This window comes from Geotrypetes seraphini, chromosome 3 (genome assembly GCF_902459505.1).
Source record: "Geotrypetes seraphini chromosome 3, aGeoSer1.1, whole genome shotgun sequence".
Taxonomy (NCBI): domain Eukaryota; kingdom Metazoa; phylum Chordata; class Amphibia; order Gymnophiona; family Dermophiidae; genus Geotrypetes; species Geotrypetes seraphini.
This window is the reverse complement of record NC_047086.1, coordinates 231,462,903-231,470,838: the sequence shown is the minus strand read 5'-3', so window position 1 is coordinate 231,470,838 and position 7,936 is coordinate 231,462,903. Positions and strand designations below refer to the sequence as shown.

General features: G+C 42.2%; 1 protein-coding gene across 4 annotated transcripts in view; it reads left to right on the top strand.

Moving 5' to 3' along the window:
• PTPRK (protein tyrosine phosphatase receptor type K) overlaps positions 1-7,936 on the top strand; it is a 1,016,831-nt gene that overhangs the window by 1,209 nt on the left and 1,007,686 nt on the right. The window lies entirely within an intron of this gene.

Sequence of the window (7,936 nt, the reverse complement as noted above, 5' to 3'; positions counted from 1 at the left end):
CTGGTAAAAGGTTTTTAACCTAAATTTACTTGTCATAATAAAGCCTGCCTGCATCGTGTACCAGGTCTGCAGTTTTTTGCTTTGTTTGTTCGAGAAATAGACTTTATACAGGCGTACCTAAGGAGAAGATCAGGTTTTTTTTGGCCAGTGAAAACTTTTAAAACCTCATATAGATGGGAGCGGGGAGCTGATCTCGAACAAATCTTGCTGCTCAGTTGCTAAAAGCAGGCTCTCTCCTTCCCCCCTAAACCGGAGGTGTCAAAAGTTCCTGTTCCAGGGCTGCAATCCAGTCGGGTTTTCAGGATTTCCCCAATGAATATGCACGAGATCTATTAGCATACAATGAAAGCAGTGCATGCAAATAGATCTCGTGCATATTCATCGGGGAAATCCTGAAAACCCGACTGGATTGCGGCCCTCGAGGAGGGACTTTTGACACCCCTGCCCTAAACTCAATGATCAGTTGTTGTTTTTTTTTTTCCTCTAGTTTGGAAGGGACTTTGGTGGTGCCGGCAAGAAGGGAAATCTGCTGGAACCTGTCATGATCAAAGAATGCTGAGCAATCAGTTTGCCTATTGTCTGTCTCAAGATAACAATGTGGTTTTAATATGCTTAGTGGTAGGATAGGTTTTGCAAACCACAACTGCTAGTTCGACCATTAGGTGCTTTTTCGTGATGGGGGTTTAAGTGTAGCATTGATTAGCTTGGAGGTGTTTAGTTGGAAGTTTGAACTAGAGCAGTAACAGGCAGTCTGGGACTTGTGGCACTGTGATTGCCGTGTAGATGGAGTTTTTCCCTTTTCTTCCACACTTTCTTGTCATTGGATTAGGAGGCTGTAGAGAAGGTGGAATTTAGACCTTCAGAGAAGGTTCTGTGTTTTTGGAGTTTTGGAAATGATTTATAATAGCACAAAGCATCAATGCAGCCTCGAAATTTTGTCATTTTCCCTTTTTCTTTCTAAGTTTGTGTAGGTGTATTAAATGCTATTTGGTAAATACCATGGCTGCACAGGTGTCTTCTGCTTAGGGCTTTTAAAATAATATGCTAACTATATTTACTTTAGGCTGTATTTTATAACTATGCTGTGTGTAGACCGGACTGTTCTCTCGATTTTACACTGCTGTGCAGGTGTCTCTGTTCTTGTTGATGCTTTTATGGTTATGGGGTTGGCATTTTATGAAACTTGTGTGTGTGTTTGGTAAATGGAACCAGAATAAGATTTAAAATTGCATAGTTTCTCTTCTGTAAAAGGTGTAGGAAAGGCTCCAGGTTTGATCTGTTTTGTGCTCAATAGACTTTTTGTGGCTCTGGGTAGACTGAGGGATTCTTTGCCCAGTCAGAATTGAAAGCAAATAGTTGCTTTAGACACTTAGTTTAAAAGCTTGGTTTCTTTTTTTTTTTAATTATTATTATTTCCTAGGTAAGTGGCTGCATACAATTTATAGTCGCGTATGTTTGTAACTTGATAGATTTGCACAGCATTTTTCTCTTATGAACACAGAATGTGGAAATCCCCATCACTACATCTTTTGCTAGCAATGCTTCCCTTCCCTCAAAGGCTTTTCTAATTCCAGATCAGGAGAAAGAGAGACCTCTCCTGGTGTAATGTCTGACATTAAAGGCATCTTTTGAAATTGTGTAGACACCTATCTGCAAAGATAATCATGTTTATAGAAGGGTCACATGCTGAGCTTTTTAACTAGACTGACTTGTTTGTGCAACTCTGACAGACAGGAATGCACCTAACATCACCTGTTTATGAGCCAGTCTGTTTTCCGGGGTTTGGGAGAACAGATGCGTGATTACGTTTTTTTGGATTTAGTTCATATCTTTATGTAATCACTGGAGGGTGTACTTCAGTAGAAAACTGACGCTTGCTCTAAAGTGGTTCAGTGTTCTGTGTTAATTAACATGGAAATTTAGGACTGGATGCATAGAACTCTGGTAGCCTAGTGGAAACCACTGGGTTGGGAGCAACTTTAATTTGCTAGGCAATGCTAAACACAGACCATGCAAAATTATATGCACATTGTTTTAAGTATTGTGGTAAAAAGGGGAGGTATTGTACCTGTGCTCAAGAGCTGAGCATTAGGCACAGCTCTTGTGCGCAGACCCATTGGTGCAGGTTTGTGATCACTGGAGGCAAGGGTTAAAAAAAACAACAACCCAAAACTCCCAGCTGAATTCTACCGTGATTTCAGACACGGTTGTTAGGCACAAGACCAAGCAGAACTTAAAATTCAAGCAAACTTCTCCTAAAGTCAACAACAGCTTCAGACCTACTGGAAAAGTTTGCATGGTAAAAGGTGTTCTTGCTATGCATTACACGGCATGCTCATTTAAATACTACTGTGTTCCTTTATAATGCATTTACATAGGATTCTCAGTGGCTGCTATTGCATTTTTAAAGGCTTCCCATTACCCTTTTGTGCATCAGAAGCTGAGCTCCCTTGCAAATGAGTGGTTACAACTAATCTTGCATGGTAAGCTTTTGAGCATATGGGGTGGGAGTCTAGAAACTGGTTGCTGGAATGAAATTTTTTAATGCTTAGAATATATTATGACTGAGAGAAATACTTCTGTATGCAAAATGGGCCAAATGTACAGTATTTCCTGTAGACAGGAGTTGGTGGTTGGATTAAAGTATTGGGATTTAATAAAAAAAAATTTTTGCAAATAAAGGAAGTGAGTTTGGAAGGAGATGGAGGACTTGGGTGCTAGCTCTTAGTACCGGTATTTACTGTATTGCCTGTGTGTGTATGGAATTGAAAAGTTCACAGAAGGGAACAAATTGTGGGGAATTTGCAGTTAAAATATTTTTGCCAGCTCAAAGTAATGGCTCCAACTGAGTTAGTTTTCTGTGTGTGAACTTTACTTCTATGGCAGTATGACTGAGAAACTAAAATTCTTGCGCATGACATGATGCATTGAAACGAGCCAAGAGCTGCCTCCTGGAATTTATGAAATATAATATGGAAGAAGCATAGATGTGCTTAAACTTTGTAGTCCATCCAGTGGGGCACCCAATGCAATAAGGTCAAAATTTGTTCTTCATTTTGTTGTATATTGCTTGTTTTTTTTGGTATGTGAGGTTCTTCTCTTACTAGTTGCATAGTAAAGAATAGTTGCTTAGAGGAGAGATATCTCCACCAGTACGAAATGCTTTTTCTGTTACTGCAGTCTTGTTGTTTCCCCCCTCCCCCCCTTGCATCAAGTTATGGGCTCCTCTTTTCTCTCTCGGCTTTGAGTGCAATGCACAGTGCTTTTGGTTGGTGTCAGTCTTAGAGCAGGGGTTCTCAACCCAGTCCTCAGGATATAACCAAGCCAGTTTGGCTTTCAAGAAATCCACAATGAATATACATGAGAGATTTGCATGCACTGCCTCCAGACTGACGTGGTGTGTCCCGAGGACTGGTTGAGAACCTCTGCTATAGTGTGATATATATTTTCAGTATCCCAAGCACTTTTCCTGTAGAAACCTGTGAAGGTAGATGAGTCATGGCCATCCCCCTTCCCCTCCCCCCCCCCCGACTGCTTGAACTGCTGGTGCATGGGTCGGACTTCTGTCTTGGATGTTGCATACAATAGCAGTGTTCTTTAATTCACAAAATAAAATTAATTGGCACAAAACTGACCATTCTTATTGACGAAAATGGTTGAAAATCCATCACTTAAATCTCCATCAAGCATAGGCTTTAATGTGATTCTAGCTAAATTTTGAACCATCGCATAGTTCTGCCCTCATCTTTTTAAAGGTGTTTTGCAAAAGCGTAAGGCAGCCATTCCCAATCCAGCCCTCAGGGCACACCTGGGCCCATCATGTTTTAGAATAGCAGTGAATATTCATGAGTTAGATTTGCAAGTAATTGAAACAATGGTTTATCTCATGTACTCATTGTGGATATCCTGAAAACTAATGGAACTGGGTGTTCAGGCTGGGAATGGCTGACTTAAGGGTATGTGGGAACCTCTTCTGAGGACTATTTGCCACAATTTCATAGCAATGTTGCTGGGGTGTCGCCACGTAAGGCAAATTTCACAACTACATCCCATCAATTAGGAAGGACATTTTAGTATTTCCAGAGTGATTCTAGAGGCCATTTTTATTCTCCAAATAAAGGGGGAAAAGCTGAAGTACGCCAGTAGCTCAGCATACGAAATGCACACATCTTGCTACTTATTTCTAACACATAATGACAGTATTGTTTGTGCATGTATGTTCTTGCATTGCTCAATTAGTGCTGCTTATATTCAGTTTTAGTGATGTCCCTGGCGTCATAGAACACAGGGAAGAGAATTCTGTCTAGACAAAGTCCATGCATATAAAAGGAGAGAATTAACAGATAATGGAAATTAAAAAGAAAATCTGTACATAATAATGGTGGGGTGAGTGAATCATTTTGGGGTGTAAAATTGTGTTGAAAGTGTTTGAATACTTATAGGGCTAGGTTTGTCTTTTGGGATTGCCCTACCACCTAAGGTAACATACTGCTGATTGCTAGTGTGTAGAGTTAGGTTTATTTGCCCCATGTTTAAGGTTCTGCTTTTTATATTCCTTTCAGGGCTGGAGTCCATTTTCCAGAGACATCTTGTATAAAGAGCCTAACTTGCAAAAAGTGCCTGTGCTGATAACGGTGTACTGAACAGAACTCCTTAAATTAGACTGAATTTGATATGTTTTGATAGATTAGGAGGAGACTCAGCTTTCTGGAACGTCATCTGGCAACTTGACGGCAGTGTGAAGTACAGAGCATAATAACAATATCCATGTTTTCCAAGTGCTCTAAATAGTGTGACTGAATTTCCCTGCAGTGATTTTCTTGCTGGTACTTAGGCTGAAATGTTACTGTTTGGAAAGGCAGTTTTTATAAGCATATCAATATATATGTTCTATAAAGAGAGATTTTTATCCTTCAATAAAGTGAGCTCTAGTAAATGGCAAAGGACAGAAGTTTGAAACTAAATATGTATGAGAATCCAGTGTTTCAGTTTAATAGGATGAAGGCAAGATACTCCTTTCCACCTGGGGGGTGAAATGACTTGTCGAAGTAGGCATATGGTCTAATTGAACATGAATAGGCAATTTATTATGAAGTTGGATTTAGAAAATGTGAATAATTGAAGCTCTAAAGCAGAGGTGCCCAATGCGTCGATTGCAATCGACCGGTAGCTCAGGAAGGCAACACGAGTCGATCGCAGAGCCCATCCCGGGCTCTGTGATAGACTCGTGTTGCCGTCCTGATCTACCGGGCCTATCAGCCTTCCTCTCCCCGACGTCAAAGACGCCGACGCCGGGCATTAGGCTGTTTTTTTGTCATTTCGGGGGGGGGGGGGGGGGGCGTGGCGGCGGCAGCAGCAACAGCCTGAAAAAGAAATCATCCTGGCCGGGGTCGGTGTCATGCTCCGGAGCTTCTACAGCCTTCCTATCTCCCTCTCCCTTCTACCTGCTTCCGGCCACACCCCCTGCTCTGCGGCTCTCTTCGGCAACTCAGCAGCAGCGATCGACACAAGCTTCTGACGTCGGGGCCTACCCTCTGCGAGTCCCGCTTGTTTCAAATTCCTTTTTCCCCAAAGGCGGGACTCGTAGAGGGAAGGCCTCGATGTCGGCAGCTTGTCTTTATCACCGCTGCTGACGAGTTGCTTAAGAGAGCCGCGGAGCCAGGGGGGTTTTGCCAGGTGCAGGTAGAAGGGAGAGGGCCAGATGCAGGACTCGTGGGTGAGGGAGCAGAAGAGAGAGAGAAAGAGAGAGGGGAGGGAAACAAAAGGAAATATTTCATACTGGGCTGGGCCGGAGTGGAGGGAGGGTGGAAAGATTCTGGCTACAGGGTGCATTAACAAAGGAAAAGGGGGGAAAGCTGAAAATGGAGATAGTGACACAAAGAAGAGAAAGAGTAAGCAGGACCTACTGAATAAGGATAGAGATACAGAGGGGACATGAAGAGGAGGTGAAATAGAGACATAGAAGTAATGCTGAAAAAGTGTGTGGGGGGGGGAGATAAAGACACTGAAAGGGTAAATGGTGAACATGGGGTAAAGACAAGGACAGAGACAAATGAAGATTCTGAAAAAGTGGTGAGATAGGGATATAGATGAGTTGGACACAAAGAAGGGTGATGCTGGAAAATAGGTGGAATGGTAATTCTGACAGACACAGAAGGGAAATGCTGGATCAAGGAGAGATGGAGCTCAGGCTGGATGGAATGAGGAGAAATGCCTTGTTGGCCCGGAACTTCCTCTCCTACGTCAGAATTGACGTCAGGGAGCGGAATGCTGGTCAGCGCGACGCTTCTGCAGGGAAAGTTTGGGACAGCGGTGGCTTGGGGGCTGTTCCCCGATGGTGGTGGCAGCAAACCGAGTGGCTTGGGGGAGGGCACGGAGAAAGAAAGAAAGGGGGCAGACAGGGAGACAGAAAGAAGGGGGAACAGGGAGACAGAAAGAAAAAGTTGGGGGAGAGAATGAGGTCTGGAGGAAAGGAAACATACAGGAGGCTGAAAGAAAGGAAGAAAGATTGGATGCATAGTCAGAAGAAGAAAGTGCAACCAGAGACTCATGAAATCACCAAACAGCAAAGGTAGGAAAAATGATTTTATTTTCAATTTAGTGATCAAAATGTGTCGGTTTTGAGAATTTATATCTGCTGTCTATATTTTGCACTATGGCTCCCTTTTACTAAACCGCAATAGCGTTTTTTAGTGCAGGGAGCCTATGAGCATTGAGAGCAGCACGAGGCATTCAGCGTAACTCCCTGTGCTAAAACCTACTATTGTGGTTTAGTAAAAAGGGAGGGGGTGTATTTGTCTATTTTTGTATTTTGTTACTGAGGTGACATTGCATAGAGTCATCTGCCGTGACCTCTTTGAAAAAACCCGGGATATGAATAATTAACATTTTCTCTGCCTTTCAGTGTGCTTTGTGTTTTTTTTTTAATTTTATTGTTGGTAGATCATTTTGACTTAGTCATTATAAAAGTAGCTCGCAAGCCCATAAAGTGTGGGCACCTCTGCTCTAAAGGGTAGAGGAGTGGCTTAGTGGTTAGAGCTGCTGCCTGTGCACCCTGAAGATTCAAGTTCAAACTTGGAGCTGCTCCTTGTGACCCTGAGCAAGTCACTTGACCCTCCATTTCCCTAGGTACCATAGTTAGTGAGCCCTCTAGGACAGATTCAGAAGTGTATCGTAAATCGCTTTGGGTAAATCTCTTTATGAAAAGGTGATTAATAAATATTAGAAGCTCCCATTCCTGGTGAAAGACTGGATTAAGCTAGATTGTGGGAAAGTCATTAAATTTAAGATTTCGGGTTTGAATTCTGTTCTACCATTTATTATGTAACGGGATATAACTTTTTTTTTTTTTTTTTTTTTTTAGTCTGGGCTAAAATAAATATTTGAGGAGTCGGGGAAAATCTTACACTTCTCCCTGCATATTCACTGTGATAGGGGATTAAACAGACCCGCAAACACAGAAAAACTGCAAATAACCTTTTCATATGTTGTTCGCTGTTTTCTATTAAAAACCATCATGAATATGGTGAAACTGCAAGTAATATGGTGGGAGACCTGGCCTGTTCCTGAAGGGGAGGCAAAACACGGTAAAGAAAGTGCTGGAAGTGAACGATTTTCTCTGTAAATGCTTGGAATCAGCAATTTCTCTATGGAGGCTGATGTAATTTGGGAGGAGGAGCCAGCTAGCTAAAAACTGCGAATAATTGAAACCGCGATTGCTGAAACCGAATACGGAGGAAGAAGTGTATATCTTTATTTTTATTCTTTCCTCTTTAAGAATCTAACACAAGCCACAGACCTAAGTTCAGTTAGACCCAGCATCCTGTTTTAACAGTGGCCTGTAGTGCTGCCCGATTCACCGATTCACTTCGGGTGAATCGATTCAAGTACATTTAAAAACAAAAAAAATTGGCTTCCCGATTCGGTGACTGACCCT